Below are 20,114 nucleotides of genomic sequence, written 5' to 3' on the forward strand. Positions count from 1 at the left end.
ATTTGAGCCGATCTCACAGATCATCTACCTGGTTTTAAAGACTGGGGGTCAGGCTCTCCAGTGAAGACTGATTTGCTCATTATCTTACTTGCCTTGGGTTCCCTTCTCTGCAAAGTTTAGAACCTGACATATTTTCACCTTCTTACTTCATTCTATATCTCACAGGTGACAATGGAACAGTTTCTCTTTCTTAGATTTTGCCAAGTTATGAGACCTGCTTTGCCAAGGCTAGACTGTGATCAACCATTACTGTGGAGATAACTTTCCAATCTGAAAAAAGTCTCCACACACAATTTAAGATCCGTTATCCCCCAAGTAAGTAGATTTCCACTTTTTAAATAGCAAATGGAAATGAGTTAGAAAAGAATAAAAATCAGGCTGTAATTAATAGAGTGTCTTGGATAAGAAAGAGTCCAGAGTGTAGAGGAAGACCCCTAGAGACCAAATCCTAGCTCTGTCACTCCCTAGTTATGTGACCTGGGGCCACTTACTCATTCTTGCCATTTCTTAGTACTCTCATCTGCAAAAAGGTTTAAGATGAATACTCTCCTAGTAAATTTATAAAGGTAAAGCACTTTAAAAAGTAACTGGTAGATAGTAATTCCTCAATAAGTATTAACTTTTATTAGTATTATCTATTAAAATTTAAAATATTTATGCCTTATCATTTAGCTTCACTTCAGAGAAATAAAGCAACACCCCTACACAAGGATGTCCACTACAGCAATGTTTGTGACAGAGAAAATGAAACTGCTTAAGTATCCATAAATCAAAGGTTAGCTAAAACTTCATGACATATTCTACCATAATTTTTTTTTTTTTTTTTTTTCGGTACACGGGCCTCTCACTGTTGTGGCCTCTCCCGTTGTGGAGCACAGCCTCCGGACGCGTAGGCTCAGCAGCCATGGCTCACGGGCCCAGCCGATCCGCGGCATGCGGGATCCTCCCGGACCAGGGCACGAACCCGTGTCCCCTGCATCGGCAGGCGGACTCTCAACCACTGCGCCACCAGGGAAGCCCCTACCATAATTTTTTATACTAGAATTTAAAAGAGTAATGCCTTCATGTCATATTGTGGAGTGAAAAACCAAGTTGGTAACACAATATGATATTTAGGTGGAATATACACTAAATAATGCTATATATTTTTGTGGGTCTATATAAATATATATAAAGCTTAAAAAAATTATGTGGATGCACAAGAAATTGTTAACCATTTGTTACCTTTAGAGGAAAGGAGCTAGATTAAAACTATGATCAAAGACAATTTAGCTTTACCTGTAGTCTTAATTTTCTACAAGGAGAATACCTTTGTACATTATCTACATAATTAAAGGTTGGTAGTAAAAATCATGTTACAGTATTTTTGTGTTATAGATCTAAGTCTTTTAAGCACATGATCAATTTTTGATTAGTGTCATAAAAGGAAGGGAACAAAATACTTGGATCTAAAATACAGAGTTGGAGAGGAAATTCAACATGTTTTCCTCTGGGAAGGTGATGCATGTTATTTGTTTGTTGACTTTGTCTGTGGTCAATTTCCAGCTCTGTGTTTTAGAGACTAAGAAGAAAAGTTGTCTTCACTTCCTAGATCTCTAGTCTGGCTGGGAAGGGACACTAGTCCCGGGGTAGGGGTGGGTCGGTGGGGAGGTGGGTTGGGCGTGTAAAATGTTCTGTGGAACCCCTGTAGGCTTTAGCTGAAAGGTGACAATTTCTTTCTTTGCTCTTTTTGGTTGTTGCTTCTGTTACAACCTGGAGAGCTGGACTAGTTAAGGTTTTATTCCCCCCGGGGGTGGCTTTGTTGAATGACCTTTGGAAGTGACCAGGTTTGGATTTCTCAGAGAGACTTTTCCACCTCTGTTCACTTTGTCTCTGTGAGTACTACCTATTTTAGGATGGGGCGCAAACGTGTGGCAGTGAAGGATTAAAGCTCAGATCTAGTCATGTTTATAAGGAGCTCCCACCAGTTGCCCTTCTGCGGGCTCTCTACCAGCAACAGAAGTTCATTTGTAGCAAGGAAGAGGGGGTAACCTTGCCAGTAAAATGGAGATGGGGAGTCAGCAGCAATGGCCTCAGATCCGGGCTGGAGAGATTCTTTGTGCTTTAGCTCTAGAATATTTAACCTCTCACCTTTCCCACTTGTAAAATATGAATGATAATATCACCAATGCATGTAACCCAATGCCTGGTTACGAAGCACTTCTAACTTTTGGATAAAAAAAAAAACCACTTAGAAAATGCCTCTGCATTACTCACTGGGATAATGGACCAGGAATACGCTTCCTTTGAAAAGTTAAACTAATTAACATTTTTACTGGTTATTTGATCTCAATATTTGTGCCAAATGCAATGGATGTAATACAATCTCTTACGTTGCTTACGTTTTTGTTTTTACTGAGCCACGGGAAGTTCAAAATCAAACCACTGCTATTTTTGGAGATGGAGAAAAGAACACAAAGCAAATGATCCTATATCCATGATAAAACTAAAAGCTTTGACTTCAAAGAAAATACAATGCTTATATCCATTTAGTCAAATGCCTTAACATAAGATTGATTTAAAGAGCATAAAACAAAACAAAACAAAACAAAACAAAACAGGGCTTCCCTGGTGGTGCAGTGGTTGAGAGTCCGCCTGCCGATGCAGGGGACACGGGTTCGTGCCCCGGTCCAGGAAGATCCCACATGCCGTGGAGCGGCTGGGCCTGTGAGCCATGGCCGCTGAGCCTGCGCGTCCGGAGCCTGTGCTCCGCAATGGGAGAGGCCACAGCAGTGAGAGGCCCGCGTACCGCAAGAAAATGAATAAATAAATAAAATAAAATAAAAATAAAGGGCATGAAGTTCAGGAGTTGGCAAAAATTGGAGACAACAAGGATGCCAGATTTTTCTAATGGGCTCCAAGGAGAAAATAGGATGGAAGAAGCCAAAAGCCAAAGGCTTCCGTGTGAAACAGACATAATCCATCCACAGTAGGGCTCAGAAAAGCCGAGCTTGAGGGACAATAGCCAGTCTCTTCAGTGGGTCTGCTAGCTCTGCCCCTCCCTGACCCTAAAAAATGATGCTAAATTCCTGGGAGTTTCTTCCTGGAAAATTAGCTCCAGGTTTGGATCTGGAAGTTGGTTCTCATCAGCTGAGGGTTACTCACAATTCATTTTAATTTTTCTATCTAGAATTTGGATGCAATTCAATGAAATTGGTCTGTAATTTTAGGCAAGCACAAGGGCTGGCATGAACCACCTCCAGAAAGAATGTTAGGAAGTCGCCACGTACTCACATGCTGGTAAAGGGGGTGGACTTGATCTCCATCTGAGTCTAGTAACTGCGCTGCATCCGCGTCAGCACAGATTTGCATCTGGAATGACTTATTTTCTCCTAACTGGGTGATCCTTGGCTTGGGTAACTTTCACCCTAGCAACCCTGATGTAGGTGCTAGTAGTAGGTGGGTTCTGGGATATCTGGATGGCACAGAAGTGATTTTACCCTCAATGACTGCTTTAAATTTCCCGTGACAAGTGAGGATCTAATTTATTTATTGAATATTTTAACTATGACTTCTAAGGAAGGATCTTGTGTTCAGCTGTCCCCCACACTAACCCACAACCCACACTGCTGGGGAGATCTGTGTGATGAGACACGTGCCCTCTCGTGTGAGTTTGGGTGGGGTGGGGAAAGGAGTGAGGAAGGCTGGGGGAATGTCTATTTCCAGGCTGTGTCCCAGGCTGATCTGGCAGTTGCTGTGATACTGGTTTAAAATAAATGTTATGAGGCTTTTCCCAGAGAATTCCTGAACTCTAATTTCCCTGAGGATTCTTTTGTGAAACATCAGTGGCTGAAATGAACATAACTCTTGTCAAGCCTCTAAGAGAATGGGATTTGGTCTCCTTATTCTGGCAGGAAGTAGCCTCTCTAAGCAAGTAAACTATAGACGTGGCATCTCTAGATCACTATTACTTAAAATAGTCAACTGAATGGCTTTTTCATTTTCTTGTTATAATCTGATTCTAGGACTCTTTCTTAGTTATTTCAAAGAACTGCAAGAAAACTTGTGTTTAAGTAATAAAGTTTAGGCAGAGATTTTTAATGGAAGATAAAATAATAGGTTATGTCTGTGGAGCACTCTGATACACTTCCAAATGGTTTTATTTTACTCTCAACATTCCTGAGAGACTCTCTGAAGTGTGAAGTATTTAGAAATAGAAGGAAATGTGGGAGTTACCTGTCCAAGTCTCCACCTGATGAAGGAATTTCCAGTACAGCTTGCCCACTGCCCCCTCCCCCAAATAGTTACAGCATTTGATGGTTAATTTTATGTGTCAGCTTGTCTGGATTCAAGGATGCCCAGATAGCTGGCAAAACACGATTTCTGAAGGTGTTTTTGGAAGAGATCAGCATTTGAATTGGTAGACTGGATAAAGAAGATTGTCTTCACCATTGTGAGTGGGCATCATCCAATCTGTTGAGGGCCTGAAGAGAACAAAAAGAAGGAGGAAGAGCGAATGTGCTCTATTTGCTTAAGCTGGGACATCCATCTTCTGCTTTCTGACTTTGGTGCTCCTGGACTTTGGACTCGGACTGAATTATGTCAACCGTTTTCCTAGTTGTCCAGATTGCAAATGACAGGCGGTGGGACGTCTCAGCCTCCATAATCACGTGAGCCAATTCCCACAATAAATCTACTCTTATGTATGTGTGTGTGTGTGTGTGTGTGTGTATATACATCAATAAGATATATATCTATATATATACCTATTGATTCTGTTTCTCTGGGGAACCCTAATACATGGAGCCATTCCATAGTCAGCATCAGAATCTCACTGCCTCCTCAGATTGTGTCAAAGTCAGCATCCCTTTGATTTCCACCCAGTTCTAGTTCTGTACTGCCACACAGCACAGCAAGATAAGGCTAATTCCCCCTCTGCACAAAATATTTGTGGATAGCTATCATGCTGTCCATCTGCATACCTCTTCACTCCTCTCTCAAGGCAAATACTGCCCCAAACCCCTCCTTTCCCAGCTAGACAGTCGCTGTATTTGCTTCTGGAATCTGGTTTCGGTACTTCTTCCACCGTGATCATTTCCATCTGAATGGGTTTTTTTGAAATATCTTGCCACAAAACAAAACTTTCTCCTCCTGGTATTGTTTTATTTGTAAAAACAAATGAACCGTTTTTCTTTTGGACACAATATTTCTGTTAATCAGCGTAAGAGCACATTTGATTTTTGGAAGCTTCATTTGCAAGTAACATATCGAGAATGCAGTCAATTAAATAGTCAAATACTCACATGTACTGTTAAGTCCAACTTTTTGACTTTATAGCTGTGAAGTTGATTCTTTGGACTTTTATCTGAAACTTTATATGTATTTTTTAATCATCTTTCATCTTGTGTGATTCTTTTTTTTTTTTTTAAGAAGATGTTGGGGGTAGGAGTTTATTTATTTATTTATTTATTTATTTATTTTTGCTGTGTTGGGTCTTCGTTTCTGTGCGAGGGCTTTCTCCAGTTGCGGCAAGTGGGGGCCACTCTTCATCGCAGTACGTGGGCCTTTCACTGCTGTGGCCTCTCCCGTTGCAGAGCACAGGCTCCGGACGCACAGGCTCAGCGGCCATGGCTCACAGGCCCAGCCGCTCCGTGGCATGTGGGATCTTCCCGGACCGGGGCACGACCCGTGTCCCCTGCATCAGCAGGCGGACCCCCAACCACTGCGCCACCAGGGAAGCCCCTTGTGTGATTCTTTCAATAATCTTTTTGAATTCTAACTCTGTCATGTATAATGTTATAACTCCTTTTTCTAGTCTCAAGTTTGAATTTCAGGGTAGTGACCTTTTTTGTTCATTCGTTTGTTTTTTTATTTGTTTGTTTTGACAAATTGACCAGTTGGCATTGATTCAAGTATTATCATCCCTGCTTTTCTAACACAGAGATGTTTTTTAAATGTCTGGAAAGTATTACACAAGTGAATGACTCATTCACTCATTCAACAAACATTTACTGAGCACTTACTATGTGCCAGGCATGATGTTAGGGATTTAATAGAGATCCGATGGATAAAGTCTCTGCCCTCGGGAGCTTGCATTCTACAAAGAGACATAAATACATAATTGCATAGCATGGTATGATTTGCACACCTTGGGTTTTTTTTTTTGGCCACACTGCGCGGCATGTGAGATCTCAGTTCCCTGACCAGGGATCAAACCCACGCCCCCAAAATTGGAAGACAGAATCTTAACCACTGGACTGTCGCGGTAGTCCCAGAGTGTGATATGATAAAGGAAGTAAACTTGATAGGGAGACAGGATAATTTCTAGGCAAGCTGCTTTATACAGAATAGAGGGAACGCATCTTCACTGAAACGTAGAGCAGGTGAGGCAGTCTTTCAGGAAAAGGGAAGCGCAAGTGGAAAGTCCTGAGACAGGTAAAACCCTGACCAGTATGTCCAGGGGTGAGATGCATGATCTGTTTTGTCTCCGTCTATCTGGTTCTGACTCTGACCTTCATCCCCAGCACAGGACTTGGTGGGTTTTCTCATGGCTTTACATATCAGAGCACAGGGAGAAGTTGTTTCCCTAGAGCACAGCACTGAGTGGAGAACCCCAGCTGCTCAGAAACCCTCACCTGGAAAATGTGGGATGCCTCTCTAATGGACCATTTCACAGGACATTTTCATTTGAAAGAGCACATGGAAGCTGAAGTCACAGGCTGAGCAGGCACAGAAACAATGCAAAGGTGTCCCTTTTGGAAAGTCTCAGGGGCTGTTGGAGCTCAGTGTGCATGTGACTGTCAGTGCCAACGCTTGTGCACTGCTCCGACTGTACGGGATGCATGGAACCTAGCAGGCATAGCCCTTCCATTAAACTTCTTACCTGCTTTCAATCTTCTAATGTCACAGAGTTAAGCCAACTCAGCTGCAAAGTCATCTGGAAAATTAATATCACGGTCTCGTGACACCAGGTTCTTGCCCAGATTAGCTTTGGCCTCCAATTTTCCTTCTTCCCGTATCATATTCAATGATGAGAACATCAGCCAAGGAAGAACCACCCTGTGGGCCCTTCTCTAAAGTCCATGATGCAGAGGAAAAAATTGCAAAAATGTGGTCAGAGCTTCAGAAAAAAGAAATATTAATAAAAGCTCAGTAAACATGGGTTTTTTCCAAGCAGACAGTAGAAAGTAATATGCACTTATTTTAACGGCACTATTTTGATTCTACTAATGTTCTGAGAAGGATCTTAACCTCCCTAACCTCCCTTAACCATTTTCCTCTGTAAAAATGAAGAGACTGACATGAGCAGCTTTCAATTTCCAGATGCCACATAAAGGTCCATGATGGCTGGTTGACTGGAGAAAATATATTGAGGTCAGAGTGAAGCACGTTCTGTTTTCATCGGTCACTCTTCTGACTGGGGAGCGATGGAAATATCAGACCCTCTGGGGTCAGCAAGACCTGACTTGAATCCTGTCTTTGCTGTTCTCTAGCTCTATGGAAACATTATTTGTCCTTGCTAGCCCTAGGTCCCTTCCATAACTCAGGGATAAGTGCTTACCTGATGAAATAAGATACTGTATCTACAGTGCTTAATATATAGGTAGGTTTCAACAGATGTTTAATCTTTCCCTCCCTTCAGAGGTACTTTGAGTTGTGTCCAGGAATGTGCACGCACTCAATAGGACAGAAAACTCTCTTCTAACTGGAACAACATTTGATACATTTCCTCTGCTCAATTGTAAGACAGGGGAAGGACCTGAAAACCTGTCTGCAAGGCAAGGCTTCCAACAATGGTGAGAAGACTTTTCTGTTCATATTGTTTAGATATCCAGAGGTCCTTTTTTTTTTTATGGTGTGTAAAGAGACACAACCCAGAGAATTAAGAGTCATGGGTTCTAGTTCCATTTCTCCTTTTAACTAGTTATGAGACCTAAGCTAACCAATTAAGTTTTGCTTCCTCCTTCATTTGACCAACTGAATTTGAACATCTGTCTTAGCCCAACTCTTCGGGCTATTAAATAAGAATTTTGAGATAGTCACTAGATGTCTTTGAATTGTGAGTAGCTTGTATCTTCATTCAAAGATAACAATGTTATATACTGTGTTCTTTAAACTACTAATTTCTGCCTGTTTTTGAGCCACATTTACTTTTTTTCTTATTGTTTTAAACTTTATGTACTGGTTTTGGGGCCAGTGAAATATGAGTGATGCATTAAAAATGTGTGGCCTTTAATTACATGGTACTTTAGGCAAAGTATTAATCACCTATTATGTACCATGTACTGTAGTAGTCATGGTTTTCCCCTGTCAAGGTAGGTATTATTACTATTTTTATTTTACAGAAAAGAAAAAGGGAATAATCATTTGCTGAAGGTCAAAAGAATAGTAAGAGACCCCAAGACTTATTTGGTGTTTCTGACACCAAATTTCACTGTTTCACATTATAATCCTATAACACAGAGGACACACTTCATCCTGCTGATTGTCAGGGTTAATTTAAACAAAAGAGCTTCAAGGTCTTCCACTATAAACCCAACACCCCCCAAACACCCAGATATACATGAGGACAAGTTAGATTCTTGATGTTTAATAAAAAAAAATTAAAAACCACAATGAAACGAATATTCTCATTCCCTGAGCTAAGTAAGGCAATAACATTTGTATTGTGAATGAAAAATGTTGCCTTCCATATCAGTAAACAAAGGATGTTGCAGTCATTAAGCCACTACAGCAGTCCCTCCACCCCTGTCTTCGTCCCCCCTTCTGCGGTGAGCCCTGGGGGAACTCAGGATGGAGACAAACTGGAAACAAATGGGCTGCCCACTGCCAAGCTCTCAACCACTGCAGTCACCCCCAAAGGTGCATCCTCAGGGGACTCAGAATGGGAAAGAACAGGATACTGGCCCTAGGTAGCTAAGGTTCATATCAGAGGAGTGATTTAAATGAGCCTGGACACTTGCATTTTCCCAAACATAGAAACGTGCTAAATTCATTAACTTGAGGTATTTGGTTTTCTTTAATTAACAGTAATCATTGGAAGTTCTGACTACCTGGTCTTTGTTGTAAAAACTCCTATACATCCTGGCTTCTCCCTGACCTCTTCGGAGCAGTTCCTCAGAGCTATCTGAGAGGCTGCGTACTGGGCTTAAGTCCTCAGTTTTGTCCACCAAAGAAAACATAATTTTCAACTTTTAGGTTGTGGGGTTTTTTTCAGTTGATAGTGTGGGTACTTAATTATTGTTTAGCTCTCTGACTAGACTGCAAACTCCCCGAAGGCAGGGACTGCATTCCTTTTTGTTTGTCATTGTATCCATAGCACTAAGCACAGTGCCTAACATTGAAAAGAACTCAAGAGATTATTTTTTTATTAAAGCAATGTTATGTGTATAAATGAGCAAACTATTGACAAGAAAAGTTTCAGGTGTGAACTCAGCAATTTTAAGTACAACTTATGTGCAAATCAAGCAGGGAACAGATGGCTCCAATACCCCCAACTTGTCCTCCTGTGTTAAAACCCAGACTGTTGGGCTTCCCTGGTGGTGCAGTGGTTGAGAGTCCGCCTGCCGATGCAGGACCGGGGTTCGTGCCCCGGTCCGGGAAGATCCCACATGCCGCGGAGCGGCTGGGCCTGTGAGCCATGGCCGCTGAGCCTGCGCGTCTGGAGCGTGTGCTCCGCAACAGGAGAGGCCACAACAGTGAGAGGCCCGCGTACCGCAAACAAACAAACAAACAAACAAACAAAAAACAGACTGTTTATCAGACAGACACTTGGGCTGCAGTTCTGGGGAGGACAGCTATACAGGGCGAAGCATTCTGAGTAAAATGAGTTTATGACCTGAAATTTGGCTTTTTAAAAATATTGAGTTATCAAAATAAAATTCACTGGCAAAATGTCATGTAAACAATTTTTATAAATAAAAAATCTGAGAGGAACATACTGTGAGCAAAATGCCTCAGTAATAGACATGTAATAAAGGTAATATTTACCCCCTTAAACAGGGAAGACACGTGAAAATATCAAGCAAAGCATTATTGTGTCCACTGGGTGGCGATGCAGACCGGTGTTGATGTTATTTCACACATTGTTAAAGGGTGTCAGGAAACTTTTTAAAAGTTAGGACAGTAATTCCTCATATGTAAAAGCTCCTTCTTTCATTTGATTCTCACAGCAGCTCTATGAGGAATGTAGCATATGTATTACTATCCCTTAAACACAGACTTTAGACATCATTCAACATAAGAAACCGCCTTTCAGGAGATTTGTAGCACATTTTAATGGAGATTTTCCCTTTAAAATGGCCCATTCACCTTTGAGCTGCATATTCCAAAGTTATTTACTGGTGACCTTTGGTTCCTTTCTCCAGTTTCAAGTGTTCATCTCATAAAAAGACAGTCTCTACAGAAGGAAGACTGAAATAGCTGGGCTATACATTCCTGGGGGTGAGAGTTCGGCTCACCGCTCAGTAGAGATACCAGGATGCTCACAATACACCCTGAAGTCTCTGGTGTCAGAGCCGTGGGTGCCTATTCATTTAAACTTTTCAGAGTCTCAACTTTAACATTTGTAAGAAGAGAATAGAAATATTTTACCATTTACCTTATTAGTGTAATAAGGTAAATGAGTTAATATATGATAGTGGGAAGAGTTCTGTACATGTAAGTTACCATTACTTTCTCTGGAAGCTTACTCCACATTCACTAAACTTCTTCCCATCCTTTAATCCTGCTCAAACCATGATTCTCATACAGAAGGCTCTCTTAGCCTCTTGAACCAGAAGGTGACAATTTGATGTGCCTGATCATTAATTAGCTCATCAATGACTTGCTGTATTTTTTTATATTTTCTTCTATTACTTTTACAGTTTTATCTTTCATACTTAGGTCTTTTTCAATCCATTTGATGTTTATTTTTAAATGTCATGTGAAGTAGAGATCCAACTTATTTTTCTTCAAATAATGAGCTAAATTTCCTAACATCATTTGGTAAATATTCTGGTTTCTCCATTGATTTGTGGTGTCACTAATCTCATATTCTATATACAATTTCTCTGTCCCATTTGTCCTTTTGTCTGTCCATATGCCAATAGCATGTTGTTTTAATACTGTTTCAGGTCTTTGTAATATGTTTTAAGATCTGGTAGATCTGGTTTTCCATCTCTGCTCACCATTTGCTATTATAGTGGATCAAATATTTCGTGTAAATTTTATATGAAATATTAGTGAATTATACTCTTTCATATACATTTCACAATTAATTTTTCAATTCAGCCCAAAAAATCCTTTTAGATTTGCATTGGAAATTTACTGAAACCTATAGATAAATTTTGGGAGAATCAATATCTTTGCAAAATTATGACATCCAGTCCACTAACATAGCATACCTTAATTGAGCTATTTTTTTTCCTCTACAAAATCTTGTGCATTCTGTGTTAGGTTCATTAATTCCTAGGTACTTTATAAATTTTGCTGTATCTGTAAACAAAATCTTTTTTTTTTTTTTCTGTTCTGTTGTCTAACTTTTTTTGCTGGGTAGTAGATACTGGATGAGGCCATCTTGATGAACTCCCAATTAGGTTTTATAGTTTATTTATCTCTTTGGTATTTCTGTGTATATAATTATAGCATCTGCATCAATGACAATTTTGTCTTTTCATTTTTGATACTTATATTTCTTATTTCTTTTTCTATTTTTGTTTTTGTTTGTTTGTTTGTTTTGCATGGCTGGGACCACTAAAGCTATGTGGAATATGTTGAATAGTGACAAGAACTCATGTTATCAGAATCTCTCTTTCCCTCTCTCACCTCTCTCCTTCTCCCTCTATTTCTCTATCATCTCTATCTCTATCTCTAACTCTATCTCTGTCTCTATCTTTCTATCTCTCCATTGTGTGATTTTCATTTAAACAAAGCTTAAAGAATACTGAAGTAAAGATTTGCATATATTTTATTTAGTAATATCTTTTATACCTTATACTTTAGATTGCTTGTTCACGTATATGATGTCATCATGTTAAGGATTAGCAAGATGGAGAACAATTCTTACTCTCTGCATTTGGGGATTTAATTCCTGCAAAAAGCTTCCTGCTTTTTTTTTTTTTTTTTTTTTTTTTTTAATTTAATTTTTATTTATTTATTTATTTATGGCTGTATTGACTCTTCGTTTCTGTGCAAGGGCTTTCTCTAGTTGCGGCAAGTGGGGGCCACTCCTCATCGCGGTGCGCAGGCCTCTGTCGCGGCCTTTCTTGTTGCGGAGCACAGGCTCCAGACGCGCAGGCTCAGTAATTGTGGCTCGTGGGGCTAGTTGCTCCGTGGCATGTGGGATCTTCCCAGACCAGGGCTCGAACCCGTGTCCCCTGCATTGGCAGGCAGATTCTCAACCACTGCGCCACCAGGGAAGCCCAAGCTTCCTGCTTTTAAATGGGAAGAATTTTCAAAGGCAATGAAATAAACATGTGCATTGCCATGTGTTAAAAAACTGACTTCTACTAGGTAGCAGTATTCTCAGTAGGATAATCTGTTAGAAAAATCTTGACAGACTCCTAGAGGCCTCAGGTCTTAACATTAATGACTGTGTAAATTGGTAGAGTTCAAAGCATCATGTTTTCTAAGACGCATCAGACACTAGTTTATCATTTCCTGGTCAGCAAAGCCTATTCTTCTACATTGTCTCTCTTGTTGGAACTTTGCATTGGTCTGTAAGGAAAGCAGAACAGTTACCAGTATCCCTGTTTTATGGAAAAGGAGGCTTACCAACATGGCAGAGGTTGAGTCTGAACCCAAATCTTCTGGTTTATATCCAGATACACTCCCAACAACCCTAGGTTTCTTCCATGGATTTGACTGTACTGTTATTAGCAATGATGAAAAAATAAAGAACAAAACTTTTGTGTCACTCACCCTTTCTCTCTTTAAAGAAAAGGTTGACATGGGGTGATGTCAGGCTATTGCAGCCCTATGCCACTCTGGTTTCATTAGTGAGTAATGTAGTATAATTCTCCCTTATTTTATGATGCATGTGTATTAAAGAAGCCTAAAAAATTTTAATTTGAAGAGTTTAATAATCCTTTGGGATAATTAGAAACACCTTAAACTCCATGAAACCAGAATGTGGGAACATTTATTCAGCCTACTCTTCACAATTTGCCTGCCGCTGGAAGGGTGGGTGTACCTGCGAATCTGAGGGCACGTGACTATTCTCCACGCTTCCAAAGATGCACAGCAGGAGGAACCGATGGGAAGCTATGTTTTAAGTTTTGAAGCTTATGGACAGAAGGTCTGCGTGGTCCTAGCTCCCCAGGCAAATACCAACAGCACCATTATTTACTGTCTTGTTAAATTAAAATACATTTTTCTTCATCCTGACACATTACCTCAGATCTTCTACAGTACAAAAGAAGTGCTTTTAGTCCCAATTTGGGGAAAAAAAGAAACCAAGCCTCAGAAAGACCGGGTTTCAAGAGTCAGAGGTTTTGGGGACTTCCCTTGTGGCGCAGTGGTTAAGAATCTGCCTGCCAATGCAGGGACACAGGTTCGAGCCCTGGTCCGGGAAGATCCCACATGCCACAGAGCAACTAAGCCCGTGCGCCACAACTACTGAGCCTGTACTCTAGAGCCCGCGAGCCACAACTGCTGAGCCCGCGTGCCTACAGCCCATGCTCCACAACAAGAGAAACCACCACAATGAGAAGCCTGCGCACTGCGACAAAGGGTAACCCCCACTTGCCGCAACTAGAGAAAGCCCACTCACAGCAACAAAGACCCGATGAAGCCAAAAATAAATTAAAAAAAAAATGACACATACACACACAAAAAATGACACTCACACACACAAAAGAATCAGAGGTTTTCCTAATTTATTAGGCTGCCTTCCTTAACATATCTTTTTTTGGCTGCATGTTCTTTGGAACTCTGGACGGCTTGGCCAAGCTTTTTCCTTGTTCTTTTATGGAAGACAGAAAATTCTTCAGATTATTATAAACAATGCGTGAGCAAATGAGAGGTCTGCTCCATTGTTCCTGGATGATACACCAGGGAGTCTGCCCACTTCCTTTCCAAAACTGGTGATGGAATTCTGATGGACATTGGGGCCACCAGGTGTGTGCATATGATTAGAAGCTGGAAACAGTCTCTGATGGATTTTGTGTCATTTAATGCCAAACCAGTGTCCCTGTAAGCCCATTCCTTCCTCACTGTTGTATAGTTGGGAGAAGCAGAGCTTTCAATACCCAGTGTTTGGCGTTTTGTTTTTTGTTGTGTTGCTTCTAGATAATGAATGGACAAGAATGCAAAAGAGAGGGCAAACCATTGAATTTTACATAATTGCATATGAGATTAGACTATAACACTTGCAGATGTTTCTGACCATAGACTCATTTCACTTGGCCAACACAGTGGTTTCTGATTTTGATTTTAATTTCAATGCTTTTAAGAGAAAACGCACGGTCCATGCCTCCTATTGTCTTCATCTAATATGATTTACAGCCTTGGCTCCCAAAGGCACTGAGTTTATGACCCCTGGAGCTAGTAGTGATTCCTCCCGCCCCTGACATTTTTACAATTTTACAATACTGGAAAGGACAGGATAGTTCATAGGCAGAATGACTTAAAGGAATATAGGGATGGTTGGAAGGGATAGTATTATCCCCTAGTCAGGTCACTTTTGTGAGAATATTCAGGTATGCCCTGGGCATGAAACAGCTGTTTAGTGACTGGAAAATCAAGGTGGTTCCTAGCTGTGTTAGAAAGAGTGCAGTCAGAATGAAGTTGCTGAGCTGTTAGGTTCTAAAGCCTGTGGACAAGGCAAAAATCATACATAGTTGCAAAGGGCAACCTTGAAAGTCAAGTCTCCTGTCTCTGTGAGCCTACAGCTTTGTTTGTTCTGCAACATGAAACCAGATTGGTTTGTCTTCATTTCCCAGCTGAAAAAAGTTGGCATGCAGTATAAGGGTTGTGTTACACCAAAAATTTTCAAGCACTAGACTCACACAAATGAGATTTTGAACATTTAAAAAATATAAACAATTAAGACAACTTAAAAAAAATCAACCAGCGATCAAGACAACTCCTCCGCTCCCTCCTTTAAAATTCTAATTCTGTGTTATTAGAAACCTTTATGCTTGTATGTGCATATCAAATTTCTAAAAGGATACACCAAAAAAGCTTACTATTGGTTATCTCCTGCAAGGGAAAATTGGGATGGGAATAACTGAGCAGCGAGGCAATCGTGAAATTATTACTCATTTTGACCCACCATGTTTTTATTTATTTATTTAACCAAGAGTGTGTTATCCATTTATGAATAAAAGAAAAATCTAAGGAAGCACACACATTCTTTCCTCCTCCCTGATTATTTATTCTGTTATTTGCTATAATTTTAAGAGTTGTCACATATGTTTGAAAAATTATATGTTCACTAAACTTATCTCAAATTGTCCATTATTATTAGGTAGCATATAATTTAATTCAAGCATCAGATCATTCTGTATGTCTCTTTTTCATGATCTTTCAGAGGAAAATATAATCATTGTTTGCAATTCGGACCCCAAATTGTTTCCAGCTTAACCCTAAATAATCTAATTAAATGAACTTTAATTAATTATTGCCAAAACAAATAGATCCGTGCTGACCTTTGCTAGCAACACTGCAACACACTTGGAATCAAATGGTTTAGGTCTGGCTAGGGAAGGTGATGACTTTGGCCTCTGGAATACTAGGTCTGGAGTCTATGACTAAGCCAAAGAGGCAGTAAAATAAGGTTGAGCAGAACTGTGTTAAAATCATCCAGATGTCATGAACAAGTCGGCAGCCACTCATCTGTTTTCTATATGTGTCTGTAAAGTGACACTATGTCTTTATGCTTATGATGCTTGTTCTGTTGACCAGAGTGGTTATGCATATATATTTTCTTTTGAACAGTCTGTACCTTCTATATTGTTGTTACAGCATCGTCATCATGCCTGCTGTGGTACAGTAAGTGGAGAACAGAACAGACCACACAGAAAAGAGGAAACTAAGAACCCTGCCCATCAGAGTCCATGGTTTCCAAGCTATCCAAATACATAAACATATCTGTCTGAACATAATGTTATAGGTAAACACTAAATAAACCTCCAGGATTGCTCTGAATCTTGCTGCTAATGTCCTTCATAGAAGAGGTGTGGAAAGCAGAGAAAACATATATATATATATATATATATAAAACACGTTCTTATAGAGCAAGTATGCAGTGGCCAAAGCAGACTAGGAAAGATCACACTAAGCCACAAGTGAAGTCTAAGCAATAATAATTTGTTAGTTTTTGTGACTGGCTAACAATTTTCATGCAATGTGAAAAAGCATTTAACCAATTTCTCAAACTGAGCTTAATCAATTTGGATGAGTGTGTTTCTCTTAATAGACATGTTGTTATGATTCACAACAGGTTAAGTTTAACATCATTTATGCTCCTAATACAAGGCTTGAGGCATATGGAGTAGGATTTTGGGAGCATTTTGATGGATGAGGTGAGAAATGTCTTAACAGGATGCGGTAGAGATTAAGTACAATGTGTAACATCTCGCCTTGCCAAGTACACTGATTGGTTATCTATCAACTGATTCGTTGTTATGCCTTGGGGATACTGAAGAAACTGGTGGGTGGTTTTTGTCCTAAATGCTATTGTTGCAGCTGTGACAAGCACTTCAGTGGGCGGAGTCAACTATATTAAAGAAATTAACTACACTGATTTATCCTTCTTCTTTCTCCATTCCCAGCAACTCATGAAGCTCCACTGATTCACGAAGCTCCATCTCTCTCTATCCTTTTATCGCCACCACCAATGGGATGATTGTCAGACGTCACCTAAGTGGCTTCCTTATTACTGTTATTTTTTTAATTCCAAAGCTCTCCCCACACTCACAACTCTTGCTAAGAGTCACCAGAACATGACTTTTTTTTTTTTTTGCGGTACGCGGGCCTCTCACTGTTGTGGCCTCTCCCGCTGCGGAACACAGGCTCTGGACGTGCAGGCTCAGCGGCCATGGCTCACGGGCCCAGCCGCTCCGTGGCATGTGGGATCCTCCCGGACCGGGGCACAAACGCGTGTCCCCTGCATCGGCAGGCGGACTCTCAACCACTGCGCCACCAGGGAAGCCCGAACATGCCTTTTGATCACGCCTTTTCCTCATGGAAAACCTCCAGATGCTTCATTTTACTACCTAATGAAATCTAAACATCTCCACAAAACTTCCAAGAACAGCAATCACAAGGTCCATCTCCTTATTCAAAATTTCTCACTGCTCTTTTTTTTTTTTCAGATATTTATTTATTTATTTATTTATATTTGGCTGCATCGGGTCTTAATTGTGGCATGTGAGGTCTTTCGTTGCGACACGCAGGTTTCTCTCTAGTTGTGGCACACGGGCTCCAGAGCACGTGGGCTCTGTTGAGGCAAGTGGGCTTAGTTGCTCCGCGGCACGTGGGATCTTAGTTCCCTGACCAGGGACCGAACCCGCTTCCCCTGCATTGGAGGGCGGATTCCTAACCACTGGACCACGAGGGAAGTCCCTCACTACTCTTTGATATCTTTTTTTACCCCTATAATCTGCTAAAGAGAAGGGGAAATTGAGAAAGGTAAGAAAGGTAATGAGTGGGGAAAGAAGAAATTAATTAGCATTTTTAAATTCCAGTTCCTTCTGACCTTGTCTCACATATAACTGAGAAAAAATAGGCAGTGGATGCATTTCCCCCCTTAAAGAAACTGAAGGAGAGGTTTGCCCAAGTTACTACTTGCCCAATGCTAGAAAGCAGATGGGTGGAGCTGGGATTCTGACCTAGGTCTGCCTGAGACCCTCCCTTTTTCCAATACCCCATTCATCGTGCTTAGGCAGGCTGCCCCCTCGCTCCCCACCTCTACCAGCCAGACCTGGAAGGCCCTACTTTCTGCCTCACTTTCGTGATCCAGTTCCCAAGACAATCTACCTGAGCCCTTCAGACCTCCCTAAGCCTCTCTGTCCTAAACTCCCCGAAAACTTAGCCCCTTTCCCTGACCCCCAAGTTGGATAAGAAGTCTCTCCTCTGTGTTCCCATAACATCCTGTTTCTGTCATACCATGTATTTTTAAGTAAACGTTTTTATTGATATATAACAAACATATAGAAAATTCACGTATCATAAGTATTTAGCTTGATGAAATATCAAAAAGCAAAATCACGCCTGAAACCACCAAGATCAAGAAATTACCAGCACCCAGAAGACCACCCCCCTCACTTGCCCTCTTGATCATTATCTCCATCCTCCCCTCCCCAAAGACAATCAGATCCTGACTTTTAAATGGCTTTGTTTTGTTGGCCTGCTTTCAAATTTTATATAAATCAAATCATACAGTGTGGTTTCTATGTTTGTGAGATTTATTCCCTGTTGTATATAGCATATGGCATTTTCATTATAGTATGATATTCCATTATATTTACTCATTTATTAATTATATTTATGTATTTTGCTGTTGGTGGACATTTTGAATTGTTCCCATTTGGGGCTAATATAAATAGTCCTACTGTGAATATTACTGCAAAATTTTTATTGAATATATTTGCACTCTTTGGGGTGCATATACCATCGAGTGAAACTACTGGGTCATAAGTTAGAAATATGTCCATCTTTATTTAGTAGAAAATGCCAAACAGTTTTTCAAAATGGTTGTACTGATTTACACTCCCACTGCAATGTGCATTTCCAGCTGCATCTCATCTTCAACAACTGACAATGTCTACATTATAGTTGCAAATTCTTTCTCCCTCCCCACCCCCCTTTCTCTTTCTCTCTCTTTGCCTAGCACAACACCTAGAAGGTATCTTCGTAAAGGTCTGGAGAAATAATAAGTGAATGACTAACAAGCACACAATTGTTTGCTTCTATATTCTTGTTGTCACCTTTTAGGTGACAACATTTTGCAGAGTATGTATTGGTTACAAACAGGCTTTGTGGCCAGACTGTCACGATTTGACTTCTAACCTAACCATGTCCCAGCAAATTACCTTTTTGTGCTAGTTTCTTCATTTTTGACATCACAGGGTTATTCTGAAGATTAAATAAATTTTGTATAAAGTACTTAGAAGAACGTCTGGCATACAGTTCGAGCTCTATAGTATAAACTATTATTACTGTTATCTAATCCTTAGGGCCTGCATCCCATTAGACTCCCTAGAAATGAATTGGTTGGTGAGAATCTTTGTCATCCCCTCTGTGAAGCCTGCTCTAGGTAGCCAACCCCACAGAGAGCTTCTGGACTTCTGAGGTTCCCTTTACCCTTCATTCAACAACTGCCTTATACCATGGGTAGGTACCATGTCTCCCCAAGTATATGGCAAATTCCCTAAGCATGGTACTTGACTTATATTCATGGTAGCAGTGGCTTCAAAGTCCCATTTTAATCTGTGGGAATCTTAGCCGAATGTTCCCCCAAACCCATATTTGACCAGCTCCACCAATGAAAAACTATGGAGAAGTGAATTGTCCCTTTTACCAACCATAGTGCTCAAATGGAGTATCAAATGCTGACAAGGATGTGTCCCACATCCCTAGATAAAAGATACCTTTGCACATATACTATTTGACATCATAGTGTTTAGTAAATATTTGCCTTTTTTTTTTAGTTGATCCATTTTTCTTTCTGGACTTCCCTGTTCTTGCCCTGTTCCCTTCCCACCCACTTGTGTTTGATTTAATCTCCTCCTGTTTATGTGACACTTGGGACTTCTCTGGCTCTTATCAACTCTCCAGCAATGCAAATCAGATCTTACACAGTGACTGACTGAAGCCATAAACCAAATTTCTACCCTCAAAAAATTAAAAAGCTTTGTAATCCATGATTAACCCCTCTGAGTTATCTATAATTAGATGGGAGAGTCGCGGCTGCAAGACTTATGTTCAGATAAAAAAAGTGATTTAAGTACTTATTGTTCAAAGAGGAACTCTTAACTCTTATTGATCATGAGAATGAGGGGGAGAGATGCAGAAAGCCTTTTCGTCAGGGCTAGCATCAGTCATTACTAGGACTTTAGATTTTCTTTGTCACCATTGTCGATTTTGGCATTTGGGTTTGGTAAGAGGTTTAATATGCAGCTAATGTCTGTAGGGCAGAGCCATAACTCAAA

The sequence above is a fragment of the Mesoplodon bidens genome (assembly GCF_964165515.1).
Source record: "Mesoplodon bidens genome assembly, chromosome: 12".
Classification (NCBI taxonomy): Eukaryota; Metazoa; Chordata; class Mammalia; order Artiodactyla; family Ziphiidae; genus Mesoplodon; species Mesoplodon bidens.